The 23,570-nt window shown below is 45.5% G+C and overlaps 2 long non-coding RNA genes across 2 annotated transcripts; both read left to right on the top strand.

The window, feature by feature from the left end:
• On the top strand, positions 29-5,783 carry LOC110401791. Its single transcript, XR_002440606.1, has 3 exons — positions 29-1,178; positions 1,892-1,993; positions 5,669-5,783. It is a non-coding gene; the product is annotated as an uncharacterized LOC110401791 (long non-coding RNA).
• On the top strand, positions 9,746-22,515 carry LOC110402148. The gene is made up of 4 exons (XR_002440929.1): positions 9,746-11,013; positions 15,135-15,305; positions 20,333-20,455; positions 21,353-22,515. It is a non-coding gene; the product is annotated as an uncharacterized LOC110402148 (long non-coding RNA).

Here is a 23,570-nt window from a genome sequence, read left to right as displayed (position 1 = left end):
TTTTTTTTTTTTTTTTTTGCAGAGACATTGCACAAAGGGCAGGACAGGCTGTTTGGGATGTGCCACTTCTGCTCAATTCAAATGCAGACTTCATCAGGGCAGCTGGCAGAAGGGATGGCTCCAGTCCTTCATGCTCACAGACACGGTCCCCCTGCCCATGGCTTTGTTTGGTGCTATCTGTCTGCTTTCCCAATTAGCCACTGTACTGCTACCTTTCCTAGCAGACATGATGCAAAATAAATGACCTAAGAGTTCCCCCAGCACATGGCTCATTAGTGACGGACCAAACACCAGGAAAAGCACGCAAAGGGCTGGTTCAGCCTGGCAAGGAGGTGAGATGAATGATCTACCAGCTTCTTTCCCCTTGTAGAATGTGGGGCCACACACCAAAGGCACCAAGTTAGCACCCAGAGCCTGCGTCCTCCTGCAGCCATGCATTTCCACCCGAGCCCACATGTTATTCCAAAACCCTCGTGAACATATGTCTCTGACAGTTGTCAAAAAATGTTGGACAGAGGCTCTGTGGTCAGCTTGATCCGTCCCATCTGGTACTCTGCTCTTTTTATTCATTGGACACTGGTCCCTCCATTCACTGCAGCGATAATTTGAGTCAGAGCAGAGCCTGGCCCTTTGTTCCCAAAGCACCCAGCACCTTGCAGCAGCTGGAGAATAGGTGAGGACTCCCTGGGGCTCATGTCCGTGTCGAACTCTCTCTCTGCTTATCAGACCCTTTGTTCCGGACCTGGCTCTGGCTGAACCTCGGTGAACTTCCCCCGCATCCCCTTCCCCGCCGGCGAGCTCGCAGCCGTGAACTTCCCGTGCCCGACTCAAGCATCTCCAAGAGGTGTGATCTGAGCTGCAGCCGGAGGAAGGAGATGGCCGACCCACCCCTGGCTCCCGCTCAGCCTCCCTAATCAACGCAGGAATGTCTCTGGACATGAGTGCTCCCGGCTAAACTGCTCTGTGCACCACTTGGCTTGGCAAGTACTTCCTCTGCGAGCCATCTGTGCAGGTCACACCAGGCAAAGCACACCACGTGCCCTGATGGGTCAGCATGTTTTATCACACCGAGCCAGAAGAGAGTCTTGTGCTCCTGTGATCCACTGGACGTTCTGTGGTCCATGGAAATCCTGAGGTCTATGGAGGTCTTGTGGTCCCACTGCTGTTGCCAGGTGCAGGTAACTCTTCATTATGTGCCGTGTGTGCTTCAGGATGGTCTGCCACCTCCTTAGAATCATAGAATCATTGAGGTTGGAAAAGTCCTCCAAGTTCCCCAAGTTCAACCCCAACCCACCTCCACCATGCCCACTGACCATGTCCCCCAGTGCCACATCTCTGCCGTTCTTGAGCACCTCCAGGGACGATGATGCACCCCCCACCTCCCTTGGCAGCCTGTTTCAGTACCTCCAATACCTCCTTGCCTCCCAGTACTTGTTTTTTGGAATGAATTTGGAGACTTGTGCTCAAATGGCAGCTGCTTGCTGTTGCGTGGTTGGTCAACAAGATGAGAAGAGCGAAGATCTCAAACAGGGTGGCTCATACCCCGGGTCCCTTCCAGAGCATTCCATGTTCCTAAAAGTTTCTCTTTTCACAGGGCCATGCAGCAGCCATATATTATGGTGGAGGTGGCATAGAGCAAGGCAAGGAGGAAATGTGGAATGATGCAGGAGCTGTGTAATAGAATGGAACAAATTTTCTAGTGCATACGTATGTTTATATATAAAAACATAAATATTTGGGGGTTGGACTAGGTCCCTTCCAACCCCTTTGATTCTGTGATTCTGTATATATGCACTTATAAATACATAAACATCTACATATACATATAAACGTATATCTGCATATATATATGTTTATTCACTCACCCTTGCACATTTGTGTATTGGCGCAGTAACCCTCAGTGGGGATGCTATGGACCACCTCCCGCTGGCAGAGATGGTGGCAACGTGGGCTGAGAGCAAAGGGAACATCGTGCAGAAAGACCCTACGCAAGGTAAGGGACACTTTTTCAGTTTTGCAGTGCACAACAAGCAAACCTACTTGTATTACCTTGACAGCAAAGAGCCTTGTTTCATAGGACGTGGTTCTTTTCCACCTCCATCGTGCTGTGCATCTGTGTGCACATGCGGACGTGTCCGCACCCTCCCTGGCAAGGTGCCCATGACAAGGTGATGGCAAACCCATGCTGGCAGGGGTCCCGCTTGCCATGCCTTCACCACCTTCACTGCCATCCTCCCAAAGCAGCCAGTGCTGCTCGAGTCAATGGGGCTCCGGGCTGGAGTACGGCAAACAGGATTTAACCTTTGCTACAGCTTGTCCTGGCCAAGAGCTATTGTTAACAAACTTGGATCCCGTCCATTTGGCCTGGGCGCTTATAAGAGCGGAGAGTAAATAATCTGACATTTGAAATGAGTTAATATTTACAAACTCAAGGCCTGCTCCTGCTCCCATTGCCGTTGAAGAAAAAGGTTTTGCTGAGGGCTTCACCTTCGGAGCCCCACAGCAAAGGGTCGCGGAGCAGAGCAGCGCCGCCAGAAATCCCGTAAGCAGATTTCACACCCTGCCCTGCAAATACAATGGTGGGTACTGTTGTAGCACAGCCTAAAAAAAAAAAACCACCCCGCTGAATATATCCCTTTTACACCTCCATGCAGGTCTGTGGAATGTGATTTCTTTATTTGCCTTAGCATTTTACCTAATAATTTAAGCTGACTCTTCCACGGTGGCATTTTTAAAACGCTAATTTTTTTTCTTTAAGTGACCTCTATATCTTTCCAAAGCCACCACTTCCTAAGAGGATTTTCCCCTCTTTCCACGCAGTCATCTTTACAGTGCTTCCACTCCTGCATAGACAGACACGTGCTCCACCGTAAGCATCCAATAATCCCATCCACTTGGCGAAGGTCTGAGCGCTTCCAGTTCAGTATGGATGTGGGCTTGGAGGCTCGTTGGTCTGGGTTCACAGTAAATAACCTCATTGGTGGATCAGGCCAATGCCTAAGGATAACACAGAGCTATCACGGAAGTCAGAGCTGGAAAAGGCCAAGTGGGCTCCTCCAGGCTGTCTCCGTGCCAGGGCAGTGCTCTTCATTATTTCTCATCAGAAAGGAGGTCCAGTTCCCTGGATATTTCGTTTAGCTTGGACACATCTGCTAAGGTCTGCAGATTTCAGTCCAAAAAGGAGTTATTTATTCAGTTATATTTTCAAGTATTTGGGGAGCATTTTGCCAGAAAGGCTTTTTTTTTTTTTTTTTTTTTTTTTTACTGTGCTTCAAAGCTGTCTATTAAAGCGATTTTGCATGCACCTGTATGCAAAATATACAGAGCCCTGTATATTTACTTTAAGGGAAAAGGTGCAGGTGATGAATGTCTCATTAGCACTGCTTTAATCACTTAATTTTGGAAGGAAGCTGCCAAGCTTTGTGAGCATTGTGAGCATGGGTTTCAAGGGATTTTGTTTCTCTTGGAGTTTTCTTGGCAGGGGCAGGTTGCAAGAATTGGTAGCAGTGCGGGTAATGGAACTGTAATACAAAAACTGTCTGCTGGAATTGCCAGGTAACCACATGTGCAGATAGCAGGGCTGCTTCCATGTGCAGACACAGCAAATTTCAGCTCCTCCAGTGAGACCACTGCTCCTGCAAGCTGTGTGCTGGGAGCAGCTGGTGGGAGACAACCCCAGGCTACGTGCACACAGAGGAGCAAATAACTCCAGTGAATGGGGGAGGCCAGGAGAGTGACTATGATAGAATATCTGGGAATGCCATACAACAAGCATCCTGATGCTGAACTGCTGCCTGTTTTCGTGCATACGAAGTCTGCTGGCTAGAGAGAAATAGGGGACAGGAGTATGTGGAGTCAGAAATGCAGAAATGAAGGTTTAGGAAAGAGTTCCACTGAATTAATATCACTGCTCTGCCTCTAGGGTGGTATTAGCAGGGGTTAATGGACGGACTATAACCTTTAAATTAGATACAGGTGAAAAAGCAGAATTGATAAGTGCCACCCATGAGTGGAAGGTAGAGATGAAAAGAAAAAAAACAAATGCATTGAGTATGGGGCTTTGCCTCTGTCCAAACAAGCAGTGCACAAGTAGCAAAATACTCGAGCACTTAAAAATTTTTTTAAAAATCTCTCTTGGTTGGTTTGTAGGGCTGAATAGGAGACGTCCTGCCCCATGGTAAAGATGCTGAAATCACAGAATCATAGAGTGGTTTGAGTTGGAAGGAACTCCTAAATACCATCTGGCCCCAATCCCTGCAGTAAAGTGAACATCTCCCATGTTTTTAGCAGAGACGACTGTATCATGAACTCATTCTCAGTCCAGGTTGGTGTAATGCTTTGAGCATAGCATGGTCAGGCTGGACGGAGCTCTGAGCACCTGATGGAGCTGTGGGTGTCCCTGTTCATTGCAGGGGAGTGGGATCAGGTGGCCTTTAAGGGTCCCTTCCAACTCAAACCATTCTGTGATTCTATGATTCTGTGACACTGAGCTATCCATTCTGCAGCTTGCAGCAGTGTGGAGAGTGGTTTCAGACTTCCAAGATTTGTAACCCATGGGCCTGGCAGAGAGGCAATGCCCATGTCAGGAGGGGCTGACAGCATCCAGATGTTTATATCCACAAGCTGCTCCCCCACGATGAACTCCAAGCAAGGACTTGGCACTGGGAGACAACCCAGGATGGATAGCAGCTTCTGACCAGGGCTTATATCCTGATTTTCCAAGCAGTTCCCAAGTGGTTTTTCATTTTTCCACAGATGCAGGAGTTATTTAGGTCCAGGTCTTATTTCCAGAAGTTTTGAAGGCACCCAGCTGCCAACATCTAGGTCACTCGAGGTGGTTTTGGGGAGACTATAGCTGGTACTTTAGATAGGGACAACATCAAATGGAGAAGTCATAGGTATCTCTGGAAAAAGTAAACGTAGAGCTTATTTCATCATGCTGGAAAATCTCATGCACTAACTATCGATTATTCTTTGAGTGAGCTGACAAACACAATGTTATTTATGGGACATGAAATCTATATTTATTAGCTGTTTAATCCTACCAAAAAATGAAATGTAATAACAGTCCATAAGTCCCCATCAGCGGAGTTAGCACATGGATCAGCTTTATTCTTTCCTCTTTTCCCTATCCTCCCTGTTATTTGTCATGTTGTTTGTCAAGGCTAGGAGTCTGTAAATGGAGCTGCACACATCAAACCAAAAGAAATGACATCACAGACCATAACAAAAGAAATAAGCAGAAGAAAGACGGGACCCTTGCTTGCAGAACTTACGCTACCTCCATGTTACACTTCGGGCATCTCTTAAAATTAAAAACAATGGTTGGCTTGAGAGCCAGGAAACACATTTCCAAGTTGCAATCACTTCTGCATGTGCATGCTTTCACAGGATTATTTTGCAACACGTTTTCTTAGCTCTCCTGGTTTCTTTCTCGCTGTTGTTTCTCTTTTCTGCTGGAGTCTGGGTCAGTTTGCCAGTCCTCCTGCTTTTGTGGAGCAAATGGTCCCCAAACTGTGTGGAAAGCTGCGATGGCTTCTGGGGTTTCCCATGGTCCTGTGCTTGTACTTGTGCAGCGGTTCTTTGGTAGTGCCAGTGCTTCTGGGTTACAGTGGCATTGCTCTCATGCACCAGGGAAAAGCACTAATTAATGTTTTTCCTTCCCCAGTGAGTATGGAAGAGAGGATGGATATTGATGCTTGTGCCCCAGACCAGCCTGCTCCTTGTGACAGACTGCAATAAGCCATCGCTGGACGATGATAGAAAGGTTCTTTGAAAATCTCTCCAAGGTAATTTTTTTTTTTTACAGCTGCATGGATGAAAACAGAGTAAGCAGCATTAAGAGACATAATTTCTCTATCTGCACGAGGAGCGATGGTACGGCCACGATGATCTGCGGATCATTGGTGAGACACAGGTACAGGCTGCCCAGAGAAACTGTGGGTGCCCCATCCCTGGAGGTGCCCAAGGCCAGGCTGGATGGGGCCCTGGGCACCCTGAGCTGGTGCCTGTGTAGTGGATGGCAACCCTGCCTGTGGCAGTGGGCTTGGAACCAAAGGATCTTCGAGGTCCCTTCCAACCCAAGCCATTCTATGATTCCAGGATTCTGTGATAAAAGAGACAAGAGCTGTAGAGAGAGGTTATGTGCAGAGAGAGAGATAAGTGTGTACAAATAGTGAAAGAAAACCTGCCGAGCTTTGTGAACACAAACCTTTCCTTGTAATCCATATATGTGATTATCTACTTTGTCATCTAAATGTGCAAACACCATAACTCTTTTAAATTTAACCCAAATAAGCCTAATCCTTATCTAAGATGACTGCATTTGAGAACAGTGAAAACGTTAATGCTAACAACATATTTTTTTGTTCTCTAAATTCCTACCCTTAATTTAATATAATACACTGCTGTTTTAAAGGGATATTAATATTCTTTTCAAAGTGTTTGAGACTTTTACATAATTTAAAAAATATTTGCAGCTGTTTTGAATGTATCTGCAAGTACTGATAGACAAAAGGCATGGATATCCATAAGAACGTTGTCATAATACATTCCATATTAACGTAAGCAAAAAAGAATGTTTGCTCAGGAATACCAAAAAAGGTGATTGGAAGACCCACTTCTATGGCCTTAACATCTTCCTGCTAAACAAGTTATGCTCCTAATTTTTTTTGCTGCATTCTTGCTTAATTGGTTGCTTGCATCTGCCTTTTAGAATTAGCAGCTTTTTTGCATTTGGATCATCCGTAGAGCTGAGCTCGAGCCATTTGTTTTAGATTTCCAGAAATGATTTATTTGTACTGTAATGGGATGGAATCATACAGTGTTCCCCATTTGTTTTCAGACTTAGTTCAGAGTACAGTTTAAGCTCCCATAGTATATCTGGGAGTGCTGATTCCACTCTCATGTCCAAGGCTCGCAAATCTTTTCTTTCCCGCTGTTTGCACCTTTCTCTCACTGCATAAAAATCAAGGTCCCGAGGTCAATATTCCATTAGGGAAAAAAGGGGAGAGATTATCGCAGAGGCTGAAAAATTTTGCTCCTGGCTAAATCACTGCAGGATAGTGTGTGTGTGTAAGTAACGCTGTAAAGAGAGGGTAAAACGTTCCCCTTGAGTAAATTCCCTTTCCCTCCCCTGCCTTGCATTAAAAGCCTGAAGGAGGCTGGGATCTTACTTTGGAGGGGGACAGCCAATAAAGTTACCCGATTCCCCTGCTCTCTACTGAATGGGATGCTGTCTGGATGTAGGAAATACCAGCCTTGTGATAACAATCATAGAAACCTAGAAAAATAGGATGGGTAGGACCTCATGGAGCTGTCTTGTCAACCCCTCTTCCCACAACAGGACTAGCCGCAAAGAGAGACTTCTGTTCCTTTTCATCTTCTTTTCTTCCAGTCTTTAAGTTAAAATACGTAACCCAACAATGCTGGAAGAATTAAAAAAAAAAAAAAAGGAAAAAGCAACCGTGTTGAAGGGCAGTTCTGGGTCCGTGGTGCTTTATGGCAGTTGTGATCGGTGGTTGCACCGATCCGGGCTCATAATAAATGGACTGTCCCTCTCGCCGCGATAATAGAACATGAGAGTATAAAAACTTTGAAGTGCAGGAGGCAGCTGAAAAGAAAACAATAAACTATGTATATGAGACTAGCTTGTTGCTTGGTGATTAAGAGATGGGGACCCCGTAGGTCAGCTCCCTGTAGGTACAAACAGATGTTTGCACTGTTTCACAGCTGCTAAATATGATATAAATCCAAAGAATTTCTCATGTTTTTATAAAGCAAAAAAAAAAAAATAAAAAAAAATACCCAGACAGCAAATTTTTGGTCATTCAGATACTCTTACCAAATGACATCTGGTTTCTGTACTGCTTATTTAAGCAATCCTTAAAAAAATGTTTGCCAAGGGGAATAACTCAGACCTTTTAGTTCTTCACCATATATAACTGTACAGTTTAGATTACAATGTAGCATGCAGAGTTTATTATAAGCAATGCAGTTCTTCATTTCTTAGCTAGCGAGTATTACTTTAAAGAAAATAGGATAAATATTATGTAATTAGTTCAGGGAAATTCGTGTATAGCTGCATTTCAGAGTACCCTCGTTTCAGATCCAAATGATGACAAAGAAAATGAATTGTTTCCATATGTTAGGAGATAGCCTGACAGTTATGAGCAGAGAGTTAAGGCATAAAAATGCGATGGGGCTCCCATTAAATGGGAAGAAACAAAAGCAGGACGTGTAGAATTGCTAGCTGTGATGTGAAGGTGCTCTGAAGGCACCGTCGTGACCAACAGAGAAGGAGAAATGGGTGGTTTCACAAGCAGGAAAGCAACGGGGCAACATTTACTTTGTGTTCTGCTCTTTGATTTTGCTGATATCCAATAAGACGTGAATTTTGACCGAAGCTTTCATTACTGCATGTCTGTCTGGGCATTCATGAGGTCTTTTGGGATTCTCTGAGGTCTAAGAAAGGGTTGTGTCCATGCTGATGCCATGCCTTCAAGGTGAGCATCGATAAGCCTGGCACTCCTACCTGGCCACCTACCATCACAGAGCACATGGGAACCTGATACCCTCAAGACCTCTATCCTTCTGCCAAAATTGGTTGAAACTGGCTAATGGGATCAAAAATTATTTTCTTTGGGATGGAGAGGGGACAGACAGACTCACTCTTGGGGAACGTAAATGCCTGCATCTCGTGTCTGCTGGAAGCCAACATGAAAATCTCAGTATTAAGCTTATCGTATAAATTATAAATGCATATATTTGAAGAGAAAGATTTATTACCTTCAATATCTAGGCATTTTATGCTTTTGAAGTAATGCATACTTTGCTCCAACAAATACTTACACTTTCGAGTCACTCGTGGTGCTGAGGGTTCAATAAGGCTCCTTTCCCTGAGGAAAGCAAAGTCCCCAAGAACAGAAGGGCGATAACTAGCAGATGGTTGATGTGCTTTCTCTGCTGTCTCTTCTGTCTTCAGGACTTAACTAATTCAAAGGATTAGAAAAGGATTATACCCCATAAAGGGTGTAGTGCCCATTAGAACCTCTGAGTGCTCGTCACTGACCTATTCAATGGTCTCAGCCGGCGTGACTCAGTGACTTCCACCCTTTTTGAATTGGTGGATACGCAACTTTTTCCAGTTATTTTGAATCTAATGAGCACGCTTTTCTTCATTTCTTTTGCACAGGCCTGCCTGTTATTCTGTGGATGAAAATTCACACGTCCACAGTGACTGTAATATTTAATTCCTGTGTATCTGTGGTCTTTCTTGAGGTGCTTGATAATCAGCAGCTTCCTTCTGTCTCTTTGTCGAGCAATTCCAGTGCAACAATTACCATGAATCATCCATTCTGTATATATCTCAATGTCTGGCTGGGCTTATTTTCACATGAATGCACGTCCCACAGTACTGCTTGGTAGCTAGGAGCAAAGTGGGGTCGTATATTCTGCAGTAATGACATGATTGCATTTTTGTTTCTTTTTTTTTTTTTTTTTTTGCTCTCCTCCATTTGACCTATCGCCACCATTGTGAGATGCACTGCAGTGTTTGCCCATCTGAGGACAGGGTAACATGCAAATCCTTGAAAGCGGAAATTGCCCTGTGCATAAGAGAATGGGGCAAGCAGTGAGTCTCTTCTCCTTATAAAACCCTTGTAAGAGAATATGCTATGTTACAATTCTTCTTTATAATTTTCATTTATATTATTCCTCTCTGCTCTTTCTCCAGATGAAACACAGTTCTGCTCCTCCTGCTGCAGTCCCACAACTTCCTGTTTAGTAGGAAACTTGATTAACTTGTTGGCTCCGTCGGTCCTGAGGGCCTTGCTTTTATTAGGAAGAAAGTTGTTTGTTCTGCTTTCACATGATTTCACTGGAAAGAATTGGTTGCAGTCAGGTGTTTCAAACACAGCTTTTAGCTTGGGGTAGCCAAGAGCAAGCTAGCACGGGGGCAACCCCTGCAATAGAACCATGCTTGGACATTTCCAAGCTGAGATAGTCTTGGTTTGTCCCTCCATGCAGTCACTTAAGGGGCACTAGACTTTGTCTGGCTTCTAAAAAGGTGTAAATGTGTTACAATAAGTGCTGAGGGCTTTTAAAGCCTGATTTACATAGGTTGCTTCCTACTTGTTTCTGTGGAGACTACAGCAGATACAAAGAGCACAATAACACTGCGCGATGGAGCAAGTATTCACCTACAAAGCACTATTTTTCAGCATAGTCACCACCACCATGAGCTCTCCATTTTCACCAGCTATGAAGAAGAACCCACACACCATGCTCATAAAAATCTGCACCAGTGGAGGTGACCCACTGTTTCACAACTGTTATGATGGCATAGTTGCTAGGAAAATGTTGTCCAGACAGTCCAACTTTCATCAGCCCAAACAGATGGGAGTCAGGAGGCACCAAATTCTGACTATACTGTGGGTGTGGTAGGATAGTCCAACCAAGACTGACAATGTGCTCCACAGTCTTTGAAGTAGGATAGGGCCTGGCAATAGAAAAGTCGTCTTCTCTGATCTGACTCTGGAAGTTTGAGCCTTCAGCTTAGTCAGCATCATGATGTAGCAGTCAGAGTTGATGGTTTGTCTGGGTTCCAGGAAATCCAGAAGGATCACCCACCCCTTTCCTATCCCAAGAGACAGTGCACATCACTGCCCGCTGAAGGTTGTGTCTTGAACTTGTTCTTCGATGGGGGAATTCACATGCTGGCACTCCATGGATTGCCGTTTTGACTCTGGCTTGTAGTGGTGACATCATGTCCTGTCACCAGGAATGATGCGATCCAGGAAACAATTACTATCAGTCTCATAATGGATCAACAGGCCCTTACAAACTTGCATATGGTTCTTTCTGTTCCTGCAGAGCGTTCATGGAACCCCACCTGGTGCAAACTTTGGGATATTCCAACATTGTCTCCATTGTTTCCAACACATTGAAGCTGAGATGCACCACACATTGCCTCGCTGTGATCACATCCACTGTTTGGTTTCTGTAAACGTTCAAGTGAGTGTTGATGAATGTTAATGGGTGCAGTTTTTTTCTGCATGGAGGAATTCAGTGATGCATCATTGCTTCATGTGCACTTCCGTGTCAGACGCCATTTTGTCAGAGTGCCCCTCTACAGCCATCTGTCACCGAAATGTAACAGGACACTGTCAGGAATGTTCAGCCTCTACTGCCATTCCACCACCATCCACCTCTGATGTCATGGGCCAACATCATAAAATAGGAGCCATTTCTTGCAGAGCAGCCCTCATAAATAATCAGACTAATTCTTGCAGGTGGGGAGAAATGAACCTCACATTTGCATCCTGGCCTCTGTTGACCCTGTGGAGCTCCAGCCGAGGGCCTGGAGGGGTTTGACCATTTTGTTCTCACTCTTCGTTTTCTTTTCTGCCTGGTGTGTAGCGATGTGCTCTGGCAAGGAGCCGGGGTACTGACAGCATTTGGCACAGAGGAGAAAACCGATAGCTTTATACTTCTTGAGAGCAGGCCTGGTCCCCCGGGCTTCAAACCAGAGACCCTCATTTGATGGAGCAATTATTTCTAGGTTTGGTAGGTCTTGAGAATGTTTTACCTTAACATCACATTGTCATCACAGAAGGAGAAGTTATTTCTTGAAGAGTTGCTGGAAGGTTCCAGCTTTTTCAGCTTTTTTTTCTTTTTTTTTTTTTTTTAGTATTCTTCTGATGTTGGAGCCTGCTAGGTTTCTGCTACAAAACAAACAAACAAACAAGTGGGAACATGAGCTTTTCAGGCAAGACTGCATGCAGACATAGTCATAGAACCCGTAAGAACATCATACATTATTAAAATATTGTTCTTCCTGCAAGAAATGCAGCATATTTGTGATGGGCAAAGTGCTGCCACACATTCAGTTTCATGGTCTTTGTAATCCTGAACATCTGTAGCTAAGTAAGTATCATTTCTGCATACAATACAAGAAGACGCAAAACTTTTCAAATAAAATAAGAAGTATAGCTTTAGCAGAAAGCTTTTAGAGTGATAAACTAATTTTTGCAAATATTTCTATTAGTCTAAAGGTCTCTGAATGTTAGCTCTGGATAAATGCTGCCAGGAGCAAGGAATACCCTGAGGGAGTGCACTCCAGCCCTTGGAGCTCTCTGGTTAAAATGCCTTATAGATCTGCCCCAAACCAAGTGCTGATAGGCATTAGTTTCCACTTCTGCCTTTTCTTAATTGTTACCCCAGCATTCGGGAAAGGTGGAGAGTGGAACATCTGAAGCTCTTTCTTTGTATCTAGATCCAAACTAGTGTGAACATCACCAGTGCTCATCAAGACGCGTGCTCTCATCAATACTCCGTTGTCAGGCTACTGTACGGTGTAAACATCTAATGTGATGGAACATGTGTGCTGGGTGCAGACTGAGTTTGACGTTTTTGCTTAATTCACCATAGCCAAGTGAGGGGAGCACGCGCTTCAGACAAATTCCACTGTTGTTGTTACTGCTTCGCACTGTCTCAGAGGCAACACTTCTAATTAGAGATTATCTCCACATTTGGTTTGGCAGCCAAAATAAACTTTTAGGAGCTGCATGCTGGATGGCTCTTATCTCCCGTTGTGGTGGTGGGTTGGCTTTCCAGCAAGCACAATTACAAGCCCATATGGAGACCCAAAAATGCAAACATTCGGGTGAGGTGGTGTTCAGTTACCACATCTCGGCATCGCTTTGGAAAGCAATGTCTAGTGAAGGTTTGTCCACATAGCTCTCTGACAATACCGGACTGGGTGATCTTACTGGTCTCTTCCACCCTTAACGATTCTATGACATTGAGAGGGAAAAATGTGTCAGCTCAAAGTGAGAGCTGGGATGGATAAGAGCCTGAGGAAGGGAGGATATCTGTAGAGGTGTGACGTGATGGAGTTTCACGTATAGCTTTTGGAGGTGTTGTGCCCCAGAGCAGTACCAGCTTGTTTCACAGCATCTCTTCTCACCTTGGCCAAAATGCAGAAAAGGTCCCTGTGTCTGAAAGGTGCCCACATTGGTGGCCGTGGCACACGCTGCTCGTCTTCATCCAAAGGTGATTTCCGCACCATGGGACAGTTGCACTGGGGATGTGTTTTAGGCAGTGCCTCAAAGGCAGCTAGAAATGTGGCAATGAAATCAAGTGCGAGAGTTCATCCTCTACCCAGCTTTGATTTTTTTGCTAACCCACTGAGGCAGGCAACAGGGGAAGCAAGCTTTTATGAAGTGTAAACCTCTTTTCTTGAGGAAAACGTAGTTTTGATCATGAAAATGAAGAACTACATGGTTGCTGGGCCTCCGGACTCCCTGTTTGATGAAACGAAACCCCCGAGCGGCACGACAGAGCTCGAAATGCACTCCTAATACTGTTTCATGTGGGGGCTTCGTTATTTCTCTGCCACCAGAACCGATTGCAATGACACCTCTGGAGCTGGGCAGACCTCACCCCGTGCCGAATTCCTTTCCGCTGAGGCGTGCCAGCAGCCCGCTCCGGCTTCCAGATGTTGCTGCTCTCTGAGAAACAAGAGCTTAACAAACCAGGCTCACCCTTCCTCCTGGGGTGAACCCAGAGACGGTCAGATATGGAAAATCGCTGCTCAGTACCATGAACAATGTTCTCGGCCGGAGAGCAGTGCCAGCACTTTGTCTTAATAGAACGGAAAGCCGAGACGCGCAGTGCAAAAATCTGAGCTGGCAGCAGGCAGCAGCTTTAGCATACATTGAAAACCATCCATGAAAGAGCACACTTAAACCAAGAGAAAGAGCCCGGAGGTATATTTAGACAAACCAAAAAAGAGCGAGAACAGGGAAAAAAAAGTTTCTCCATGGCTTTAATAGGTTACATTTTTCCCAGTCTGTATTTCACTTGGGTTTGTTTTACTGGTTTATGTTTATCATGAGCACATGCACTGCAAAAACATGCGCATGCACAGGATTGCAAGAAAATTGCTGGTTTTGTACACTTGGGACCCAGCTTGGCTCAGAGTCCTGTGACACTGGGTGCTGTGTGAGTGTCAAACCAGACTCTGGAGGCATTTTAGGTCTGAACCCCGGGGGAAGGCTCTGCTGAGGCAGAAGTGTTTGCCTGTTTCTCTATTTGAGACAATAAACTCTACTCTGATGGCTGTCACCATTGCCAGCAGCGCTGGAGCCCTGCTCATATGAGTTTTTGGACATCACTCGGGCTTTCAGAAGGGGTGGATGTCGGACAGACCATGAATATTTATGTGCATTACCTTGCGTGCTCAGAGCCTTGTTGCTTTTGCTGAGCTGCTGTACTGCTAGCTCTTTGTCTTCTTTTTGGCTTTGTTTTTCTGGCCTCCACCTCCCACCCATCACAAATCAGGAGACTTTCTTTCTGAAGAGAGCCTGACAAGCCAGGAAATGCCATGTCCCCCCTTTGCTGGGGTAGGGTGACTCAGGGCTGATGTAACAACTTACCGAAAATCACACTGAGAGCATGTGTCTAAGCCAAGAAGTGCACCCAGGGCTTCACATCCCGCTCTCCAACCACCTCTCCCCTCTGGGCTTTGCTCTGCCCAGCTCCATGTCAGGTCTCAACAGAGCTTGTGTTACCAAAAGCTGCTCTCAGCAAGGCTGGCAAGTGCTCCTGGCACCCTTTGCTGATGGGAAATCATCTGACGTTGAAATAAATGGGCTTCTTGTCACTAGGATGTGGCCCAGGATCAGAGGGGAGCATAGGGAATGTCGGTCTGGGTCCAGGCATTGTGTCCCTGAGTGAGATGCCCTACAGACATGTTCTCCATGAAGAGTCTCGTCTGCTACCAGGGCTCGACTTTTGGTAAGCTGCAGCTCAGTGGAAGTTGTTGGAACCTCGCCCGAAGTAACCTTCCTCCCTCAAATTTCCTCCTCCCTTCTAGCCACGGGAGCTATTCTGCAGCCCCATTCCACATGGTCAAGCTCAGGCCCCCGGAGAGCTGTGCAGTGTGTCCCGAGCTCAGCACCAGCCCATCAATCTCTCTGCTGGATGCAGGCAGTGAAATGTGAACAAAGGAAACCACCATGCGGTGGGGTGGGAGGGGAGAATCGCTCTGGCACCCTCCTTGCTCGGAAAGAAGTGAGAAAACATGGCTTTGTGTTGCTGTTGTTGTAGTTGTTGTTTTATGGTTTCTACAGATGCTTCCAATAAAAGAATTGTGCAACTATTCCCATCGGTGGCCTGTCCTCTACCCACAATAGTGATGGAGAAGACTGTTGGATTTCCATCAGCAGAACAATGTGAGCGTGGACTCCACTGCCACACATTTAAGAAAGATCTCCTCAAGTTGCTGCTTGCCAAAGAAACAGGTGATTTTTGCAGGGTTTTGAGGTTTCCTTTTGGAGGTTGGGAAGTGAACACAGAAATCAACTATGACTTAAATGCTTGTGCCTTAATACTTCTATTCCTAAGATTTTCCTTCGTGGTGTGTGATTTGCTGATTGTGTTTGAGTGCTCTAGGGATTAAAGTATGGTCACCGTCTGTACTAAGTTGTATCTTCCTGGTGTTCTCCAAGGAATTGGGTGAGATTCATGTTGGTGGCAGGTCTGTCACCAGAGAAGGTGTTGGACATGCACTTTGAGGTACTGTACTGTAGATCAAACCCTTCTTAGGGGTGAAGAAACAGTGCTGTGATTTAAAGACAAGTGTGTGTCCAAGCTGAAGACTGCCAGTTAGGAAACACCCAGAGCTTCATGATGCACTCCAGCCCTCAGGGAATGTACAACTCCATCATTGGCACAGGCTGCCCAGGGAAGTGCTGGGGTCACCATCCCTGGAGGTGTTCAAGAACCATGGAGATGTGGCACTGAGGGACATGGGCAGTGGGCACAGTGGGGTGGGATGGAATTTGACATGTAATGAGGTTGTGGAGATGCCAATGGTGTGATGACATCTTGAGTAGCATGAAGCTCTGGAAGAGCTTGAGCAGAAAGGGCTGTGCCTGCAAAGAGCTGGGTCTGTCCACATCTACAAGCATGCGTGCGGTCCCTTACTGTGGTTCAGCTTTGAGAGACATAGTTTAGTGGGGTTATTGGTGGTAGGTGGATGGTTGGACTAGGTGATCTTGTAGGTCTTTTCCAACCTAGCTAATTCTATGATTCTATGATTCAGCTGACATGGGGCATCTTGCTCAACAGTTTGAGAGTCTCAGCCAGCAAATATTAAAGGAGTTAAATGGTTAAAAGAAAACCAAAACAAACAACTGTACCCAAAACAAGCAAACAAACCCCAAACAAACAAATCAAACTTCAAAACAAAGAACTCAAAACAAACAACAAAAATCTTCCCTACCCTCCAAAAAAACAGAAGGAAGGAAGAAGGAGCCCTGGTGATCACAGCAGAATCTGAGAGGCTCACACCAGAGTGGACAGGTGTGACAAGGGCACAATTAGCAACTAGCTGTTCTTTACATCACAGGGCAGAAATATAAAAAATATGAGCTATGCAGCAGGGTTGGATAAAAAGGAAAATGTAACAAGAGTAGGAGAAAGAATGCCACATGCTCCAACCGCATCTGAACTTGGCAGCAGCAGCCCAGGGAAGCCCATGTAAATCCTAGAAGCATGTTAAAGGCATTTTCACCCCACAAAGACTGACACGCATGAAAAGTATCTTTTCAGCAATGTCAATCAAGAGCCTGCAGAAATAATTTGCTAATATACTGCCTAGAAGGCCAACATGGCTAATTGGAAGGATGTTCACATCTTGGAATGGAGACTACTTGGGAATAGCCTTGCAAGAGGGTAACGAAGTGCAAAGAAGTAAAGGCTGTGTGAACAAGCTTGCATGTCGATGCTGCATTTATACAGCAAAGTGAGAAATTTCCTCAAGGAGCACAAGGAAAACATGACAGCAGAGAGAAAACACATGTACATGAAACACAGACAATACAACCTAAGGACAGACCAAAGGACGTTGTAGAGAAGACGAGATTGAAAATGCTTGGAATATTGCCTATGTCATGTGCAAAGGAAATTATTATCCATCAGCACTGTGCCCAGGCAGAGCAAGCATTCCTCCCAGCAAGCTTTATGAGATGAATCCTCACTTCTGGAGGCAGCGTGGTCATCCTTTGGGTTTCTTCTTGGCCTGTCCTTTGTGTACTGTAGACATGCCAAGATCTGCAGAGGCTTAGCTACGCTGCTATTTTTCCCTTAAGAAAATAAACTCTCAAATTTACTGAATTACAGGATACATATCATTTTGCATTAAAGGGGATATAGTGAAATGTGAGCATGTTAATTTATTCACATTGAATTTGGCCATTGCAGCAGGAGATACAACAATATCTTCCTATAATAAGGCATTGTAGGATACTGACAGAGAGGGCAATGGATTTTAACATTTTTTTCCCCTTGTAGGTCTTTGTCAGCTCCTGCAGGTTGGCTTAGAAATAGTTTATGGACCCATTTCCCCCAAAGATCTGTGGAGGATGGATGAATGGGAAGCATCTGTAGATGGGGGACTGAAATACAGAGGAAATGTTGCTCTGTCTTTACTCTCAGCCTTTTTTCTTATGTTGGAGCTCTGAAAAGCCATAAAGAAAGGTATAATTTCCCGATTCTTCTGCCAAGCTGGGAGAATGAATGAGCCCCATTGGTTCCTGAGGTGCATCGGCCATGCTGGTGGGGCATTTGCTAAATCTCAGGGGAGGGATGCAGCTGTGACAGCAGGCATCCAGGGTCAGGGGGAACACATCTTGTCCTGGTAGAGCTTCAGCAAGTGGTGGATTGAACCCAAGCAGGATAAGGAGGTCACAAGTCCAGGACAACTTGCAAGTCCAACCCAATCCAATCCATGGGCAAAGAACCAGAGAACCATAGAATCATTGAATCATTAAGGCTGGAAAAGGCCTCTAAGATCCCAAGTGCAACCCCATCCCATTCCCATCATGCCCACTGACCTTGTACCCCAGTGCCACATCTCTTGATGAGATCTTGAACACCTCCAGGGACAGTAACTCCACCACCATCCTGGGCAGCAGCTTCTACTAACTCACCACCCTTTGCAGTACTTTCCATTCTTACTTCCAGTAAAATAGAGATAGAAAGTGAAGCTGAGTCTGCCGGAGAACCAAAGGACAGCCAACATCTACTATGTGCTCAGGCTTGATGCCTGCAGGCCAGGTAAATCCAGGGACCATTTGTCAAGGGCAGGGACAATCACAACTCATTCTCCCACTGGCTGTGGGGAAAGTACTGCACCTCCCTGCAGCTTTTATTTCTCCCCAAGCCTTTCTTTTGCATGTTTAAATTGTCATGGCTTTGAAGGAGGAACTGTGCTGCGCACTGTCCCAGCGCCCACCAGGACATCTATTGGGACAGCTGCTCCCCTATCCGCCCACCAAATGGCTGAATTCTCCAGCAAGGACAAAGACCTTATTTATGCTCATGCCTCTCAAAGTACATATATTTTAGTCCTGGAGGATTTACTGGCAATAAAGTTTTCTTCTGAGATTCCTAAATCACGAGGTACTTAGGCTCTGCAGACCATGATGCCCATGGACAATATTTGCACTGTAGCTTGACACATCTTTCTGCTTTAGAATAACAGAAAAACATGCAGCCAGGACCTGCTAGACTGTGAGGACTCTAAATCACCTGCTTTTTCCTTTTTTCCAGAGGGGCAGGTGCAGCTCAGATTATCTGCAAACTATTTTATGACTTAACAACACAAGCTTTAATGCATTTAGAGATGCCTTTATTCATTCTTACACTCCTGAGTATTTTTGTGTAAACATTTTTCATCTGTGGCAAGCCAGTTTGTTTGTTGTGTTTTGTCATGTCAGAGCAGACTGTGATTAGACACTGAGATGAGACTACTAAATATTTTCAGATGTTTTCTATTTCCTCAGAGAAGAGCTGGATTTGAACCAAAGCTCTGAGGTGAAAGGGTGATGTGTAATATATTGAGACATCTGAAATAAAATAATGTAATGTTTTTAATATTTAAGAAGAAAAAGGCAGCAGTAAAACATCGTGGAAGGAGGAAAACATGAATACCTATATATTTTAATTTTAAATACATGCAGATGTTGAATTTTAATCAGAGCATGTCAGAATCTGACTGTAACAAAGGCAAAAATGTGAGATCTGTTTTCTTGAATTGCTTCCATATTTTGAGCTCCAGATTTTTATTACATATAGCACTGCATCATCATATATTTATGTAAAGTGCCAGCACCCATTGACTTAGCGTATGCCTGATGGTTAGCATATAAAACACTTCACAGTGAGAAGTATATTCTTTCTCTTGGTATGTACAGTATATACCATATTATACACGCCTGCTCCTTCTTGCACAGTGGCAGAGCTTGTTTTCACCTCTCAGTAGCTCTGGTGTTGCTTTTGGACCCTTCTACCTCCACTTTGCTGCTGGTGCCCCTGGTTGTGAGAATCTGGTCTAGGGGTGGACACAAGAGATGGTGCATTTAAACCAGTGGACAAATGCTGGTCTTGGGTGGCTGGTAGAGAAGCGAGATGCTAGACTCACATGTCACTTTGTCCCTGGTGGTGCCATGCTTGCAGAAGAGCACTGCTGCAGCATCCTGCTGCCACTCCTGCAGTGAGGTGCTGGCACTGATGCCCAGAGCTGTGGGTCCCCCATCCTGTAGGTGCTTGAGGCCATGGATGGGGCCCTGAGAGCGTGAGCTGCTGGGATGTGTCCCTGTACCCCTCCAGAGAGCTGGGTACCAGCACACAACCAGGCCAAGGCAGCCCAGCCCAGGCTGCTGCTGTTGTCCAAATCCACTCTGCTGCTAGCGATGCCCTGCAGTGCTCTGGGGGGGGGATCTGCATCAGGGCTGCTTCCTTTTTTGGTTTCTTTTCTGGATTGCTTTTCTTCAATGAATAGAATTTCTTTTTTTTTTTTTAAAGCCCTTCTCACGCCTTCAGCTCCGGGAGTGAAACACATGACCACTGTTTGCTGATGTTTTTCCTAAAAGAGTGATGTTTGCGGAGTGCTGCAGCCCTCGCCAGTCCTGGCTGCCAGCTGCTGGGGCTGAGGTCCCATGGCACAGCCTGAACTGGGATAGTGGAATGCAACCCGGAGGGCTCTGTTTGCTCACGGCAATGCGCAGACATCTCCATGCCTAAATGTTCATCAGAATAAACGGATCTGGCTTCATTTCACCTGGTTCACTTGACCAACCCATCGTGAATACTTGCTCAAGGCTGTGCATCTTTTCCTCTCCAATCCATGGATATTCCCATTGGGTTGGAAACTCCCTCAGTTCAGCTGTGTGCGGTCATTCTCCCTCTCCCCTGAACATCTGTTGGAGGCAGTGCGCTTCATGGGAGATGTCTTCAAAATGCTACTTCAGGTTTTCCATTACAGGCGAGGTGGGATGCCCCTGTGAAAGCTTCGCCCTGTGCAGCATTCCCATGGAAGAGTTATTTCCATCAAAGGTCCCACCCTTACTGATGTTACTGCTGGGGAAATAGGAGACATCTTTTACAGGTTGGATGTTTCTCCTTCTGTGACCTCCACTCTCTCTTAATGCGTCCTTCTTGTTGCTGGGATTTCCTGCTCCTTATCACCCCATGTGCTGGATTCACTCGCTTTTGAATGGATGCTATTTGGATGAGTTTGGGATTTCTGATTCTTTGTTAGGAATTAGGTATTACAGAGATCCAGGACAAGACCAAAGCCAGATTCGTGAAAGCCTCTACATGCCTAAGTCCTAACCCCATGGGACTTGTTATGTGCTTGAGCTGAGCACCCATTTGCCTTTGGCTTTCTGGTCATGAAAGCTGGTCCTCTGCTGTCTTGAGGGCGCTATGTGCTACTTCCGTGTGCAGAGCAGGCAGGAACAGAATATGATAGCCCCGAAAAGAAGCCTCAGTCACTGTCCCCATGCTTCCATTTCCCTTATTGTCCACATAATTGCCCAAGATGCTTGACTGCACAACTGACTACCTTAATGGCACCTACATATCCAAAGAACAGCAAAGAATTTCTTGTATGAGGAGTACCGAGCCTGAAGCCCTGCGATGCTGCAGGAGCTGTGATGCTGAGGTGCTCACTAATGGGCAGAACAGGGCTCTCGCACCAGGAATGAGCCCCAGCCAAGATGCTGACAGACCTTTATCATTCAGGAAAGCTTGTTACAGGCTCAGCACCGCTGCTTCTCTCTCATCCACAGTTTTCTAAGAGCTGCAAGTGATCTGTTTGGCTCTGACCCCATGATCTTTGCTCATACAAAGCTCCTATTGACACCAAGAATTTTCCAGCCCTTCGTTCTTACTGACAGAGGCAGTTTTAGCTGGGTGAGAACTTTGCCACTGGGGCATGTGTGTTTTTCAGGGTTTTTCCAGGTAAAGATTTTATATTCAAATGTTTTCCTCCCTCTTGTAGGTGCTGAGCTCTCAGAATCAGCGGTGTGGGATTCCAGCTTTGTTAAAACAATACCCTAAAGGTTGCGAAGCCATGCCACTTGCCAAGAGCGAAAATTGAATGTTCCACTCTCCCCACTTGACTATATTTAGCTTGGGATCCTAATGAAGTCTTTCTTTGTGTAATTTCATCTCTACGGGGCAACTGTGAGAGAAGACTTCCTAATTCTGTCAGGATGCTGGGACAGCATGTCCTCTGGGCCTTCATCGTGTTGCCATATATACAGCACTAGATTGCGTCCCTGTTCTATTGGAGAGACCCTACAGCATTATTCTTTTTGTTTTGTTTTCATTTTTCCCCCCCTCTTTTTTTTTTTTCCCCTCTCTTCTGTTTTATGAAAGAAACTCGTGTGTATGGCAGTAGGCTTGTTTGCCCTGTAGATATCTGATGGTAATGCTGCTTGGACATGATTTATTGTGCTATAATTCAACTAGAGAGTATTCTGAAAGGTCATTTGGGGGTGAAATTCTCTTTTCTTTCGTGCAGTGTCCAAAGAATCAGACATGGGATGGAGAAAAACTCTGAAGATGTGAGAAATCTTCCTCAGACATAGGACCAAGCAATGGGTAACCATGGGGTGAAATAACATTGGTTCTGTGTTGCCATTCTATTGAATATTGAATCTAAGCCTGTGTCAAGCCTCTGACGAGTAGGAGGCCCCTTGGCGCCCATAAGAGATTACTGATACATGTAAAAGAATGAGTTCTGCCCTATCCTGAAGTCCTGTCCATCTAGCTGTAGGTGCCCCTGTTCATTGCAGGCAAGTTGGACCAGACAACCTTTAAAAGTCTGTGCCAACTCAATCCTATGATTGCACGATAAACAGCTTATTTTGACCAGGAAAAGACACCTTGTTAAATTAAATGCTATACTCCTTTGTGCACAAAGGCAATCTTCAGCCCAAGCTCCATTGTGTCATTGGTCAGCTGCCCACTCTATCATGCTGCACATTGACACCTTTCCTTGCTGTCTTCTCTGCGTGCTTGAGGATGTAAGGATTTGCCTTCTTCCTTGGCACTATCGTCAGCACAGATCAGTATTCCAAAATGCAGCCCCCCAAAACCATACCTCTGCATTCTGCTGATCTTTCAGGCTGCACTGGAAGCAGATCTGCTGTGCGTGAATGGTCCAATGCAGGGCTCCCGGTGTGGGAGTACTGGCTCCCCAAGGTACAACCCCTGGAAAGCCATGCAAGAGTGATTATTGCATTTGTATTTAAGCAGAAGCACAAGGCTGGGCAGCCTGCTGTTCGTCAGCCTTCTGGATATACATCTCAGTCCCCAGCTGGCAGTAAATATATTGTCGGATATCCCTCCAAAGTTGTGTAAGTTATTGCTTTCTTAGAGTGCTTTTATACCTGTGTGTATTTTCCTTCCCGTTCCAGCATCTTACAAAGCTCTCTTTGGAGACAGTCAGCATTGCTAAATATAGTTTTGCAAAATTCCAGGACACGTCTTCACTTGGCACATGAAAATTAGTTAACAGACTGTCATGAGACCTTTCTTTGCTCTCCCACTGTTCTCACTCCCACGACACCTGACGTACAGCACACGGGCTTGCAAATGGCCTCAGGTTTGCTCTGTGACTCACCATTGATCACCATGAGAAATAGCCTTCCCAGTTCGTAAATTCAAGGTAAACTCTATTTCCCACATATTCTGTCAAACAGACATCAGCAGGCTGTTTATATTAATTCATGCCCTCTTAAAAATTGCCATCGGGGAGGTGAGAAGCAGTGTGGGGGGGGGCCCTCTGCCGCGCTGACAAACATGTTTGTGCCTTCATTTGCAGAGCTCTTCTGCCTTAGAGATGCACATGTAGTCCCCAAGCACAGTACAGATTGTTCAGCCATTGAAACCACAAGCTAAATATTTGAGCTTCCAGTGCTTTAAGTAAACACGCCCTATCTATACACCAGCTGCAAGGAGAGATGCTGAATTTGGGGATGATCTTACACCAAGAAGAAGATTTCAAATTTATAAATATGCAGAGTGAGCTGTGATCACCTAGCGGGGGACTGCTGTAAATAGCTGTAGCTGCTGAGCCTTGATATGAGACTAAATCATAGGGAACAATGGTGATTTAAGTGGTATTTCTGGCTTTTTGTGGCAGAGGCAGGGGGAGCAGGGAGAGCATTGCACAACATGGATGATGGGAATGGCCAGCACTCCCTCACTAC

The sequence above is a fragment of the Numida meleagris genome, chromosome 6 (assembly GCF_002078875.1).
Source record: "Numida meleagris isolate 19003 breed g44 Domestic line chromosome 6, NumMel1.0, whole genome shotgun sequence".
Classification (NCBI taxonomy): domain Eukaryota; kingdom Metazoa; phylum Chordata; class Aves; order Galliformes; family Numididae; genus Numida; species Numida meleagris.
The sequence above is the reverse complement of the archived record's forward strand: the minus strand, read 5'-3'. Positions and strand labels throughout refer to the sequence as shown.